The 15031-nt window shown below is 49.9% G+C and overlaps 1 protein-coding gene across 2 annotated transcripts in view; it reads left to right on the top strand.

The window, feature by feature from the left end:
• The window catches only part of EXTL3 (exostosin like glycosyltransferase 3), a 174257-nt gene that overhangs the window by 96655 nt on the left and 62571 nt on the right, over positions 1-15031 (top strand). Inside the window, exon 3 of one of the 2 annotated variants that reach the window (XM_019537214.1) lies at positions 4500-4693. The exons of the other annotated variant lie outside the window; for it this stretch is intronic. The gene's annotated coding sequence lies outside the window, so the exon portion shown is untranslated. The remainder of the gene's footprint in view (positions 1-4499; positions 4694-15031) is intronic. 2 annotated transcript variants of the gene reach the window in all.

The raw sequence follows: 15031 nt of genomic DNA, 5'->3' as shown, positions 1-15031 counted from the left end.
CCTGGAGAGGGTCCAGAGGAGGCCACTCGCGTGGTTGGGGCCTCCGTGGCCAGCCCTATGAGGAGAGGCTGAGGGACCTGAATCTCTTCAGTCTCCGCAAGAGGAGACCGAGGGGGGATCTTGTGGCTGCTACAGCCTTCTCAGGGGCCACCAGCAGGGACTCGGGGACAGTCTGTTCCCCAGGGCCCCCCTCAGAGTCACCAGGAACAGCGGCCACAAGCTGAGGGAGGAGAGGTTTAGGTTGGATATTAGGAAGAACTGCTTCACGGTAAGGGTGGCCAGAGCCTGGACTAGGCTCCCCAGAGAGGTGGTGCTCTCCCCTTCCCTGGGGATCTTCAAGAGGAGCCTGGATAGGCACCTGGCTGGGGTCTTGTGACCCCTACCCCCCCAGTGCTCCTTCCTGCCCATGGCAGGGGTCGGACTCGATGATCTGTCCAGGTCCCTCCTGACTCGTCGATTCTGTGATCACGGGCCGTCCCGGTGGCTGATGCTGGATGGCTCTGAGGATAGCCTGCAGCCTTGGTCTCCTTCACTGCAATCTTGGCTGTTTTCCCAAGCTATAAAAGATCAGCCTGATCTATACTGAGATAAGAGACCCCCAAAAACCAACCAGGGTGATGGAAGCGGTTCTGGGGTTTGCATAAACCAGGGATCTGTCACATGGGGCTTGTATTATGCAGACTCTACCGTAAAAGCAGCGCCGTTGATTTGAGTGGGGTTATTGGCTAAGTAAGGTGCTACTCAATGTGGGGTAAGAGTGATGGAAGCATGCCTAGGTTTTTCCTCGTTCTGTTTGACGGCAGCATCCCGTGGGAGGCATCATCTCTGCGCAGTGGAAACAGCCTTGATGCATCGGCCCTTTCAGAAATGACAGTGCTAGAGCCCACGCTCTGGAGTTGTGTTGTGGGATTTGGGGCAGAGGATGTTAACAGCAGCATCCAAGCTAAGCATGGGTTTCATCTGTCCGTGTTCCCTCTTCAGGTCCAAGTGGACGCTGCCGGATGCCGTTAAACAGGGTTGTGTTTCACATCTGGGGCAGCTGCTGCTCAGAGCTGCTATGAGCTCTGTCCTTCGGGATTCCTCCGGGGCTTTCTTACCCCAAGGCACTGATCAAACACGACTGTGCATCATGGGGAGTGGATCCCAAACCATTCGTTAAGGAGCTAGGGCATGGTGGGGATTCTTTCCTCCCCTGAATTTTTTTCTGTCTCTGATCAAGTGCCAACCAGTGCCATTGGTGGGGCTGGAGTTGGGGTGTCCTTCCTTTCCCCTTTTTATTCTTCCAGCCATTCTGCTGTGATGTCTGACCTTGCCTTTTGTCAAGGAGCACGTTCCTCTGGAGCCAGTCACCTCTGCTTCATGGCTGGGGGATGCAGAAATTTGGGCCACCTGCCTCCAAGCTGGATACCTTTCGAAGCAGCCCCGTGCCAGTTGGTCCAAGGAGTGCAGGGTTGTGCCAGAAAACGACTCTGAGAGGCACTGAACAGCGTGGCAGGTACCGAGAAATGGCCCCTGTTGACACACAATGGCCCAGATAACACGGAGAGCCTTTTTCTTTCAGTCTGTGTTGTACTAATATCATTACAAGTTCACCCCTTTTCTATCTCAAGCTTATGCCAGGACCCCCTTTCAGACCATCACTCATCCACTCTGCCTACAGCCACCTCCAGGCTAAAAGCTGGCAGCTGTTTAATGGCATGCAGCAGCGCAGTGCAAGCGTTTTGGCTGGGCTACATTTCCCTCTTCCTGTCTTGTTATCTAGGCAGTAGGCATTGACCTGATGCAATGCTGCATAAGACCTAAAGGAAGAACCTGCCCTGCTTTAAGGGCCATAAAGCGTTAAGACGAATCTTGACTGGAGATGCCCATTGATTTCTGTTTGCATGTTTTTAATAATGCCTGGATGGTGGTTGCTTTTTTTTTCCTGGTAGTGGTGAGTCTTAGCAGCCCAGATTGACGAAGAAACTTTTGCAACTAAAGCTACAAGGGGAAGGGAGCTCAGCAGAAGGCAACTCATGTGGAAGTTAAATGCCAGGGACAAGAACTTTGTTTAGCTCATCTGAAAAATAATCCCTCTGGCCTCGCTCTTCCCCTCTCACCAGTCCCATGCTGATACGATCACAACGCACTAGTGTTGGCTCGGCTGAAGAGTGTCAGCAGTGGAGTCGCCCAATGTCCCTTCTTGCTATATTGTGTTTCCCATTCAAGGGCTGAGTTGCTTTGCTTTGCAGGGTCTGCTGGGATCTCAGTCTGTTGTGGGGAGGTTGCAGGCATTAGTCCACATTCTGAACTAAATTCCTCAGCACTGCTTGAGGGAAAAGTGGTGGGCTGGGTGGAAAGCCTCACCGAACCAGCTGCTCAGGCTGCAACGAGCTCGTGCAGCCAAGCCGGTGTACGGAAGTGGGGAGAGATCTCCAGGGTTTTCCTATGCATATCCAAATCAAAGGCAGTTTCATCACTTCTGGTGCCAGGTTATCAGTTGTGACCCCCACATCCTTTTCTGGGCTGCTCAGAGTCTGTAACAAACGGCACCATCTCCTGCTCCCAGCTGCTCTACAACGGCACCGTTCTCTGCACGGGACTCTGTGCCTCTCCGGCATCTGATCGGAGCATACTTGGCGGCTGAACTCCCACAGCCTCGCAGCATATTTATCTCTTTGAGATCCAGCAGACTCGAAATTCCTGTCCTGACAAGTGCGTCTGGGTTATTGGTTCAATCAGAAGAGTAAGCGAGACGCCCCAAAGCTCCTCTCTGACCTCCTTGTTGCTTGGGCAGGGTATGGTGTCGCTAGCAGACAAGCAGCTCCATAGCTGCCCTGCCTGCGTAGAGGGACGCAAGGAAAGAGCGTTTGGCCTTTATTCCTTTCAAACCTACTTTGACTGGACACCGTAATTGAATTATTGATTTGCAGGTGAAAATGTGGCGATTGTTCAGGCAATTGCTCAGTTGAAGCAATTGCCTTCCTTACTTGTTGCTAAAAGGATTATTTGATTTGGACTGCTGTTCCATCAGGCTTCATAAGGATAACATCTTGCTTTCATTTTAATTTTCTACGCTGTCATTAGTTTCGTAGCAGCCACCATGGGGGCCTCACCGCCCTCTCGCGGAGAAAAGCAGCATTGCTTGACCGCGTGACGTAGACCCTGCGCTGCCCACCGAGTGGAGGTTCTCCTTTAGTTCAGGTGGCAGATTTGCGCCTTTGGAGTCGGAGGTGTCCCTGGCATTCCTTGAAGTCCCGCCTGGCTGTTATTTCATTGCAAAGAGCTGCATTGCAGGAGTAGGGAAGTGCTGCACAATTGTATGTCTTAATAGCATCCTGCATATATGGGGCATGTTGAATAGTGCAATCTGCTCATATGCATAAGAGCTGCCCGGCACTGGGCTCTCCCTGTACATTACCTGTGCTACTTTACTGGATTATTGCTTAATTTGGGTGTCTGCGTACTGCTTCGGGGCTCAAACGCAACTCCTCGTGATGCCAGCACCTCTAGATGAGCAGCTAATGAGCTCGCTTTGTGGACACGAATGAGCTATCATGCCCATGAAAGGGTCATGTTAAGGGAGAGCTGAATGGTGGGGCTGAGCAGAAGGAACCGATATAGTGAGGCCTCCCCCTGCCCTTGGTGCAAACACCTCTGGTGTCTGCAGAGCAGGCGTTGAAAGAAGTAATGAGCTAATGGCAGACATTAATATGAAAACCGAAACCGGATGGTGGCCTGGGCTGTGGTTCATGCAGTCCTGCAAGACACTGAGGAAGGGGAAAAGGTGCAGGACCAGGAGTCAGATCTGATATGGGAGAGGGTTGTTCTGTGTGACTGGTCTCCCACCTCCCTGACTAAGCCAGAGGGAAGAAACTGCAGAAATGGCACTAGGTGCATTAGAGATTTCAGACCTGAGTTGGCAACAGAGTGGGTAACATGAGGCTGAAGCAGGAGAGCTGCTCCATGTGGCAGCATGAAGTGGGGAATAAGGCTCTTGGTCCAGTAAAGCACAGGCACATGGGAGGGACCTAGAGGGGGAGACGGGCAGGAGGATGGTGAGGGTGGGGGCCAGATCTGTGAGTTGGCTGTGTGAGTTCATGGGAGGGATTTAGAAGTAGAGGAAGCTGTTTTACGCTGGGCCTTGAAGTGACTATGCAGGTGTGAGTGGGGTGCATAGTACTTCTCAGGGCCCGGTGTCTGCAGAGCTGGGATATGGACAGGGCACACAGCCACCTCTGAGCCCTTGTTAACTGGGGTACACTAGACCTAGCAATCTGCAGGAAGCCCCCAGCTCCCCAAACAGTGCTGCACTGATTTATGCACCTGGCTAGGTGGGTCATTGGAAAATCATTTAATCAACTTCAGCTTTATGGAGATGATTGCAAAAACCTGCCATAAAGTAGAGCCGACGGCACCGTTCACAGCACAACAGGGATGAGACTGCCAGGGCCATGTGGCTTGGGGAGTCCTCTGACCTGGGAGGCAGATGAAGAAGCTGATCCCTTTCTTGCCTGCAGGTGTTGGCAAATGGTCATCGGGGGCTCCCAGGCTGCATGGGAGCGAGTCGCGCTCCTGGTAAACGGAAGAGATCCATGCCGTAGCTGCTTTCCCCAGGGAGGAATTGCCGTCTCCTGCAATCTGCTGTAGATCTGCAGAGGATCTAGGAAGCACGGGCAGGATCAGTACAGCTTTTGCTGCCAAAACAAGTCTGGTAAGAATTATCCCCTTCCCCGCGTCTCCAAGAGGCTTTTCCTTCTCCCAGGGTTTCTTCCCCCTTGTAGAGATCGACTTTGTCTTTGCAGCGCTCCAAGCTCCTCTTACCTAGTGCCTGTCTCGCTTAAAAGTTCATCTTCCGTAAGAGCCCCAGGTACTCAAGCACCTAGCTGGTGAGCTGTATAGTCTTGTCTGCTGCCTTAGACTGCTCCAAGTACCACCCGTCAGGAAAGGCATGGATGTGTTGGAGAGAGTCCAGAGGGGCGCCGATGCTGCTGTGAGTAAGGGGTTGGAGTAGCTACCTCCTGAGGTCCCTGCCAGCTTTTCGGGGATTGTCTGGCAGCATTTAAAAAACTAATGTTATAGATACGAAGCAGGGACATGAAAAGTTGAAATTAGGAATAAGGCCAAAGACACTGACCTCAGGGCTACCCTTTCCTGGGTTAGACTACCTTAGCCTTATTCCCGAAAAGCAGACATAGCGTGGGGACAGGAAGGGGATCTTGCCGATTTTACAAGATTCGACTAAAGACTGCTTTGTGCCCTTGTTTTAGTGCATGTACTAGGAACTATAGATTATTTTTTTACATTGTATGGATTTTGGCCAGGTGGAAGTTACAGTAAGCTTAAAAGAAAAGGAAGCTTAGAGGAGCTTTTGAATTTGGTTAGACTCGATATTTCTGTTGTTACTGGAAAACCTACCCACTGAATTCCCTGATTTGTCTTTGGGAGCCAATAACAGAGGTGTATTTGGGTGGATTAGATGGATTGGTATGTTAAAGTAGTAATAACTCTGCGTCTTCGCCATTGGTTCAAAGTGAAGCATCGAACCCTTTCTTATTCCCCACAGTCACCAACTTACAGTGTAGTAATGGAAGTTGAAGCTGGGACACACAACACTGAGACTGATGTTATGAGGCAAAGCAATACCCCAGGATAAGTTAGTGTAGAAATTAGAAACAAAAACGGAAGTACAGATGCCCATCCCTCTACTCTAACCACTGGACAATGATCCCTCACCTGCCTTCCTGGGAATCAGTCTCATTATTGCTTACGTACGACAGAAGTTTTTTTTTATAAGGCTTCAGGCCTCTACCGTGTGGTTGAGCCCTTCCACGGAAAGCGATTTGTAAGTAGAACTTATCATCGTTAGCTTCTCCTTCTGTGGCATCGTAGATGCCATTAATAGACACATGCATGGCCTTGGTCCAGCTCCTTCCTCTGCCCAGTGAATGTAAAAAGAAATGTTCCTTGTGGCTTGTGCAGTAGGGTTTTGTCTGCTCTGGGTTCAGATAGCCCAGGAGGCCGACCTGTCATCTCTTCCTTGGGGAGTCTGTTGCTTAGAAATCTTGCTGTCAGCATAAATTACGTCTGAGCTGCCGGCCCAGGTGTGTTTAGCCATCCAGACTGCTTCGGCATCCTTTCTCCTTTGCTCTTACAGCTGAGGCAGAGCTATTCTCAGGAAGGGGCTTTTGTCTGCGCAGGAACTTGCTGCAGATAAACTCGATGCCAGCTGGGCTTTGTGGCTGCCATAGACCAGCAACTTCCATTCCTTTGTCAAAAAGGACCTAGAGGCACCAGTGCCTGTCAGTGGTTTGAATGAAGGGTCTAGAAACCACGTCAAATGCACATGTTTGAATGTTGTGAAGATGCTCGTCCCGGGTACATCTGATCAGACTCCCAAATCTGGTAAATGTAGATGTCGCTTCTGCGTCACTCCCATTGACCTGCCAGTGCAAATAAAGGCATCGGTTCCAGGAGCAGTAAATAGGAAATACTTAGGGGACTAAACACAGAGCGGCGTGCCGAGGATGCCTCCAGTACCACGGTGGAGTTGTATGCACTGTAACCCTGCATCTCATCTGTGAGGCTGGATCCACGCTCACCTTCCGTCCTGCCTGGGGTATCGATGACTGATTTCCTATGGTTTATAAAGCACTTTCAAGGTGCGTTGCCAAGAGAATGCCAAGTGCTTTATTTTTAGCCCCTTTTAAAAAAAATCGGGGCCTTTCTGTTCTCCCATTGATCTTTGCCTTTTTTAATCTCACAAAACAGGAATAAAATTAAACATCGCCAGCGCTGGAAAAGAACCATTCGGTCTCATCCAGCTGGCTCTCATGAGGCCAATGCAGACTTGTTCCCATGGGATATTCTTTTAAAGCTCTCTATCTGGTTTAGTCTTCAGTGCATCAGATGACACAGATGCCCCATTTTTTTCCCCCCTGCCTTCTTCATTGATCCAGACGGGTAGGGTTATTTTTAAGTGTTCCTAAGTAAATGGGCATCGAGTGCTGGATGGAGAGTATGCAGCCGTTGTTTTGGAAAGCCTTTATGGCTTGTGAGGCCTCGTTCTGTGCTGTAACAGGATGCGCTGAGTTCAGCTCAGATCAGGTAGTCTCTCTTTTAGGTGCTTATCCCTCCTACCACTACCACGGCATGGGTACACCCCAACACAAATACACCGGTGTTTGGAGTGACCTGGAGCGGTTGGTTGAGTTGGAGAAAGCTGTAGCTCACCTCTTAGTAACTCGTTGGTGCATCTGTGCTCTCGAGATCTAGGACCTGTTCCTTGCTCTGCCACAGGCTTCTTCGATGACCTTGGGCAAGTCGCTCAAACTCTTCCTGTCTTGGTAGCATGTGGAGTGCAGATACTACTGCCTTTCTCTCCCCTTTGGGTCCGTCTTTTTAAATTGCAAGTGATTTGGGGTAGGGAGAGCTTTGCTCTCTGTGTACAGTGCCTAACTGATCTCAGCTGGAGCCCCCCGACGGCTTCCGTAATACAAATAATAATGTATAGGTGGAAATCAAAGGGAACAAAAATGAGAGCTGCTACTTTGTGCACTTCACAACTGGCTCATGTCTTAAAAGGCCCACCAGACAACGGTGCGCATATAATTTTTAGTTAGCACGTTATCCCCCACCCTGAGCACCAATACAAGGCCCAGGTCTAATTTCCGAGGCTAGAACATCCTGTCACCTGGGTGCTGCACGCCTTTTGTGTCTGCTTTGAAAGCTATTATATGAAATTAGCTTGCTGCTCAGGAAGGGCTGATATTAGCTCTGTATTAGGACTCTTACAAAGCCATTGATGATGATTTACTTGATGCACTCTTTTATTTAAGCTCTGAGGTATAGGGTAGAAAATGGAAGACTAATAGTCTCTGAGATTGCTTCCTGACTGAGTAGCAAAATTAGGTGGGCTTTTTTGGCAGCTCTCCTACTTTTCCTTGAGCCTCTGCAGTTCTCTTAAAATCTCAAGCAGGTATTTCCCAGACAGGCCGACTGGCGGGGGAGCCAGGATTTTATTTTATTTTTTCCTTTTGGTAAACTTGCTGATGATACCAGCTTGCTAGGGAGCGAGGGAAGAGAGATGCGTGGTTCCAAGGCACAACAACAAGCTGAAATTGTAAAGCATATTCAGATCTGCTAAGCAACAGCATCGACACATTTAAACGGATCTCGCATTGAGTAATGTTGAGTGACATATTGGGAGCAATAAAAAAAAGAAGAAGAAGAAACAGCAACCTCAAACACAAATGCAGAGGGTGGCTAGACCGGAGAGATAATGTAGACATCACAAGGGGCTTTGGATTACGGCAGGGAAGCTCCTGCCCATGCAAAATGCATTGGAGAGATCTGCCCAGAAAGGCAGGATGCAGTTTAAGAGCCAAGGTGTAGCAGTTGAAAAGCTGGTGTATTTTGAAACCTTGTCTTGGGCCCATTTTGGATGGTCATACTGGGATTAATACGATTAGCCCTGAGTAATTCAGAGGAGTTGAACAAAAGTGGGATGGCAGAGGCATTAACAAAACCATGTAGCGAAGGTACATTTGGGAGCGCCTGCTAAACCCTCCTTGTCTCCAGTGTGTGTTTGAATTTGTAGCACCTGCAGGTTGTAGCCCTGTGGTGACGGTCCTCATTTGAAAACACAACATATTAAAAGCTATTCAGTTAATGTGACAATGCATTTGAAGCCTTTGTATTGCTCTGTGCACAAGTCAGCTTGGTATTTGCTGCCACAAGAAGGCCAACTTCTTGGCAAGCTTTGTAAAAGTTGAGGCATTTATTCAGAGAATGAGAATATCCGTAATTGCATCAGCTGGGTGAAAAAAAGGAAGTAAAGGAGACAGATAAACCCTTGCTCTTCAAGGCATACACCAACTGCTAAGAGATTGGAGATAGGAGGAAACTTTTATCTGATCGTGGAACTTGTTCCTTATTAAAAAAACAAGTAATGGTCACGTGGACTACTGGTCTGATCCAGTCGTGGTTTTTGTTGTTAGACCCCGGACAAATTTTGTTATTGGACCCTAGACAGGCAGCCTGACAACTCCCTGTGGGGGGGGTTGCGAAGAGGATGGAGCTGGGCTGTTCTCAGTGGGGGCAGATGACAGGACAAGGAGCAATGGGCTCAAGCTACAGCAAGGGAAGTTGAGGTTGGATATTAGGAAAAAAATTATCACTTGGAGGGTGATGAAGCACTGGGACAGGCTCCCCAGAGAGTTTGTGGACTTTCCATCACTGGAAGATTTTAACACCTAGCTAGACAAAGCCTTGGCTGGGATGATGTAGCTGGGGCTAGTCCTGCTTTGATCAGGGGGTTGGACTAGATGTGGTCTCCTGAGGTCCCCTCCAATCTTCATTTTCTAGGACACTATGAAATGTTAAGTGCAACTGGAGTTTTTGCACTGCTCTTAATGACTTTGGTGCAAATCTGGTCTAACTGGTTGACTTTGGCCATGATGCTGGCATGGCTGCTTGGAAGGTGCCCGTGTCCATGGCTGTAGGACTTGGATCTCTTTAACCTGGTATTGCAGACATCTACTTCCTGAGCTTTGAAAGATCTTCCTGTGTTGTTAGCCATCCAATACAACGCTTGAGTTGTCCTGCTATTTTAGATACAGCTCACTTGTCTTGGGGATGGGCTCAGCGACCCCTCAGGTCTCATCCGTCTCTCGTTGTCTGCGATTCTCTCCAGTGCAGTGTACGCAGTTTGTTTGCTGCAGTATGAATGCTCAGTTGTGATGCTTGGATTATGCACGTTTTCATTACTCGATTACTTGCATGCTAATTATTACCTGTTCCTGACTGACGGCAATAAAAAATATTCAAGGACTAGAGGATGCCAGGGCTGCTATGAAGGATTTGAAGCAAGCCTTGTGCCTAGTGACTGAAGTGTGCACGCTATGTCTGGCCATTGCCGCCTCGTGTTTTTCCTCTGCTCGGGAAAGGCAAAGTGAGCAGGGTTTGAGTGAGTCAGTCCGTGCGTGGGAGACTTCAAAGGCGCACCCAGGTGCTGCAGGAGGTAGCAGCAATGAGTCAGTAAGTGCCACGAAGCTACAGGGTCACCTTGCATCGCTGCAGGTATTTTCTTTTGAAGGAGGAAGATTATTCATTACTTGCATTCTGGCAGCACTGGAAGTCCCTCTCCTCCCACCCCTCCTTCTCATCAGGATCAAGCGCCCGCTGTGCTGGGCATAGACGCAGGAAGGTGCAACCAAGACGTGCACAGACAGCGTGGTGTAGTGGACAGAGCACTGGATTGGGACTTGAGAGACTTGGTTTAGGTTCCTCGTTCTGGCAGCGGTCCCTGACCTTCGGGATAGAGATACCGGGGCAGCTGGCATAGGAGGCAGCAGATTGGTCTCGACCAGGTCTTTGCCAGGACAGGGCTCCCCTAGAAGAGAGGAATGCTGTTGGCCACTTCAGGTCACTTTAAGGCCACATATGGGTTGGCTCGTATGGGAAAAATGGTCATTAGTGCCATGGAGAGTCCAGTCTATGGGCAAATGGGCTCACCCTACTCATTCATGCTGTTTCCTGCAGATGCTCCATTGCTCACATCCAGCCCTCGCCTCTTGGAAGGGATTCTCGTAGGCCACTAAGCCAAAAGCTTCCTAGTCCGGCTGGTCACCCTCCTTCACGCTGCACTTGATTTTTTGCTTGTGATGTGGTTGGGCCCAGCTGGCGGTACAGGGTGTTTTGTTCCATTCTTGCTTTATTTTTTTTCATGCCGTGTGCCTGTGCAAGCTGAAGGCTCTGTGAAGAGCGAGGAAACATGCCTCAGATGCACAGCCGAGCAGGGGATTCTTCCAAATGTCTTGTTCTGTTCAGGGGTATGACTAGGACTGCAGCAAGCCTGGAGCATAGCTAACCGCAGAAGCGATCTGTGGGCCTGGAGAGCAAACCGGGCAGCTTTTCACAAGCTGTATTCTGTTGTTTGAGTAGTCGTAGCTCATCGATACCCTTCTGGATCAGGCAGCAAGGGCTCAACTTAGCTTTCCTGCTTGTTTCTGCCTAGCCATGATTTCAGCAGTGGGCTCTGCTCTGTAACAAGGGAGGGCTGGATCTTTCAGGGTGCGGAGCTGGTCTCCATCTCCCGTGGCCTAGCTGGCCCTGCTGTTGTGAATAAGACAAGGGCTCTGTTTCTCACTTCGATCCACTGGGCCTCAGACTGCCCAGCTGTGCCCATGGGTGACCGTAGACAAGAGGTGGTGAGGCTTGCATGATGCTTGCTCTCAGGTTGCGTGGGTAAAGATGCAATAGAAGCATAAAATACTACTGGTGTTAGTATTTAGGATTGCTTGAGCAGCATCTACAGCATGTGCCATGCACAGTGGCTCTGGGTGGTTTCCAAGCTCTGGAAATGTGCTTTTGCATCGTTAACAGTTCAGAGCATTAGTCAGAAGTGGACCTGTCCTAGGCCCTGTGCTTTCCCTGCACAGGAGCTGATAAATGCAATTTTTCTTCGCCCTCTTGCAGAGGGGGTTTACCCTAAAATCAGCTGTGACAACCGTCATCCCAAAGACCAAGAGTTCTAGTTTTTTGTATGTCTGTCTGTCATCACAAAGGCTTTTGCATGTGTTTTGTTACAGGGTCGCAGCAGCAGCAGTCTTGGCTCCTTTGGTAGCTGTTCAGACATTTGCAAAGCTCCTTTGATGTTGCATGCCTAGGTCTTAGCCAGTGGGTCATCTCACATCCCTCCAATATTCACTGGGGCTCTGTGTGTCATGGGTGTCTTCAATAGAAGCGTCTTCAGAAGACATTCACAAGGTGACACCCAGGCTTTTTGTCTTTAGGATACATTCACCTGAAAGCCCCTTGAAGCAAGTGATTGTCTTGTGTTGTGTTTATACAGCCAATATAACGTGGTTCTTGGCTCGTCTTCTCAAGTCAGTGATTCTCAGCCAGAGAGTCATAGAAAATGAGGGCTGGAAGGGATCTCAGGAGGTCACATCTAGTCCAACCGCCTGCTTAAAACAGGATCATCCCAGCTGAGGCTTTGTCAACCCACCTCTGAAAAACCTCCAAGGATGGAGATCCCACAATCTCTCTGGGTAACCCTTTTTAGTGCTTTACCACCCTCCTAGTGAGAGAGTTCTTCCTGATATCCAACCTCAACTTCCCTTGCTGCAGCTTGAGCCCATTGCTCCTTGTTCTGTCATCTGCCCCCACTGAGACCTGTCCAGCTCCCTCCTCTTTGCAACACCCTGCAGGGAGGTGACGGCTGCTATTCAATCTCCCTCGGTCTTCTCTTCTCCAGACTCAGTCAGGCCAGTTCCCTCAGCCTCTCCTCACCAGTCCTGTCCCCTAGCCCACCAACCGCTTTCACTGCCCTCCACTGAACTCTGCCCAATTTGTTCACATCCTTTCTATAGTGGAGGCCCAAACATGGACTCCAGATGTGGCCTCTCCGGTGCCAAATAGAGAGGAATAATTACTTCCTTTGCTCTGTTGGCAGCACTCCTACTAATGCAGCCCAGGATGCCATTTTTTACAGCAAGTGCACACTGCTGCCTCATAATCAGCTTTTTGCCCACTGTAATCCCCAGGTCCTTTTCTGCAGAGCTGCTGGTTATCTATTCAGTCCCCAGGATGCCTTGAGACCCTTTCAGGGGTGCCCCAGGATGCCGCACAATCTTAGCACCATTAGTTGTGCCAGCATGATTCACAAGTTGACCTCACTGATTTCAGATAAGAATTCATAGTGTAAAATTCATAATCTGCCCTATTTAGATTGTCTTGGAGTTCTTTGCAACAGAACAGTCCTTGCTCTATTGTTTTATCGTAGTCATAAAATGAGTGAAAAGTAAACACTGGCACTTTCTGGGGGGGGGCCTTGAGCCTATCAAGGGGTGCCTCGACTCTAAAAAGCTGGAGAACCACCGTCCTAAGTGCTACACAGTGCAAGTACTACAGGATAATAATTCATTTCTTGTCTTGGCTAGATGGCAAGACAGATGTTCAAACTGAAGCAAGAGAGGGGGAGGAGAGGGATGATTTTTGGGGATCGGACTAAGGATTTGCTCTGCGTGTGTGTGTCCGTAAAGAGTCAAACCCGTAGGATGGCGTGCGAGGCCACATCTAAGCTAAAAGCTCTTTTAGGTAGTCCCACGAGGCAGTCAGCTTTGCCAGGCTGAATACCCCGCTTTCGTTTCCCCAGGTTTCCTCATGTAATGTATTAAAGGGCTTGGCAAGAGACATTCTTCAGGCTTTTATTTATTTTTATCTTTTTACCTGGAGCACTTTGCTCTGCTTGCGCTGCAACGGCAAAGCACGCTGAAAGCAGGGGGAGAGGGCGCAGCGCCTGCGTCAGAGCTCTTGCTTTTCCTTTTTTGTATTACGAGAACGTGGAGAGTCCAAGCGGGATTGTGGCCCTTTGGTGCTCGGGGGTGGCAGCCTCTGCCAGGAGATGCCATCCGGGAAGACGAGCGACATCTGCAATTTTTTTAAATAATTACCAAGAAATGAAGCAATGAAAAATAGAAGGAGCAGGAGCCAGCCCACCCCCATGTGCCCCTCCAAGTGCCGGGAACTGAGAGACTTTTCTCATAAGCACGGATCACGCAGTGGATCATGGGGCGAGCTTTAGAGATCAGCCCTTCAGTGAAACGAAGGTGGAGAAGCAGCATGAGGGAGGCACCTGGGAAGGGGCAGGCTGACGGAGCTTGGTGTGCTGCAACGTAGGGAAGCCACGATGGGATTCAGAGAGCAGGGGGTGAGCCGATCGGAGAGCCAGCCTGGGAAGGCGATCACGGCAGCTGCCTGGTGTACGGCCGCTCCTGTATCCTGCAGATGTTCATTATCAATTCTGTTTATGCCACGGGGAGTTTTCTAGTCTGCAAAACTGACACTGTTTTAATAGACAAAGACATTTTGAGCACAGCGCATCTGCCTCACGATGCTGCAGAGCAGCCTCCATGCTGCAGCGCCACTGGTCAGGCTGTTGCTTAGTGGTTTTTATTTTAAGGCCCCCGTTTTTCATTCCGAAAAAAGCACTTCTGAGCCAGGAGCCCTGTCCATCGGCAACACTTCTCATCCCCCTTGCAGCAGCTGATTGACCCTGCCTCGCTGTCTGTAACGTCTTAGATTGCCTAGATGAAAGGTGTGCAGTAGCTTCCTTTGGTTTTGCAGGGTCCTAAAAGCATTTCACAAACTCCACGCAGCGTCACGGAGATGCAGCCAGCTTTGGGAGGCAACGCAGGAAGTTGCACTGCGTGGCAGGACAGGAAACCTTGGCTGTAGGCAGCCGGGTTGAACTTTGGTGTGTAGGACACAGGACCATAAGACTGGAAGGAGATGCCTAGGCCAGTAAGTCCTGTGCCTATGTTTGCAGACAAAACCCTCCGCTACGAACATCACCCACAACCACGTGGAGCAGTATCCAAGAAAGCCTGAAGCACCAGGGTGTCCTTGAAATGAAATGAAATGAAACGAAATGAAATACTTTACTTTCTCATGAGGGGGTAGCAAAGCACTGGAACAGGCTCCCCGGAGAGGTGGTGGAGTCTCCATCCTTGGAGGTGTTGAAGACCCAGCTAGACAAAGCCCTGGCTGGGATGATGGAGTTGGGGCTGGTCCTGCTTGGAGCAGGGGGTTGGCCTAGATGTGACCTCCTGAGGTCCCTTCAGCCCTCGTTTTCTTTGAAACTATGAAATCTGTGCAGAGCAGAGAGGACGTCGGGTTCAGAGGTCTTGTCTGAATGAGCCCCGTGCACTGGTGTCACTTGTTCCTATCTGGGAAATCTCCAGCCTTCTCCCAGACGTGGATCACTCTCCTTGGGGCCGCACTGTCCCAACACCTAGAAGGACGCAGACCGTGCTATTCGCTGCCTGTGCCAACGTTATCCCAGTGCAGGCTCCTAAATAAGTCAGGCACTCAGGCACCTTTTTGAGGATCAACGCTTGGGGCTTCTCCAACATGTTAAGCACGGTTCCTGTCCCAACAGGCTCACCGCTGTAGGGCAAGCAGGCAAGGGAAGAGGAATGACAACAGATCATTTATACACGTTGGCTGTTGGCTAGGAGGGCATCGTGAGTAAGGTAGAGTCTCATGG

Source organism: Crocodylus porosus, unplaced genomic scaffold (assembly GCF_001723895.1).
Source record: "Crocodylus porosus isolate Cpor-Errol unplaced genomic scaffold, CroPor_comp1, whole genome shotgun sequence".
Classification (NCBI taxonomy): Eukaryota; Metazoa; Chordata; order Crocodylia; family Crocodylidae; genus Crocodylus; species Crocodylus porosus.
The sequence above is the reverse complement of the archived record's forward strand: the minus strand, read 5'-3'. Positions and strand labels throughout refer to the sequence as shown.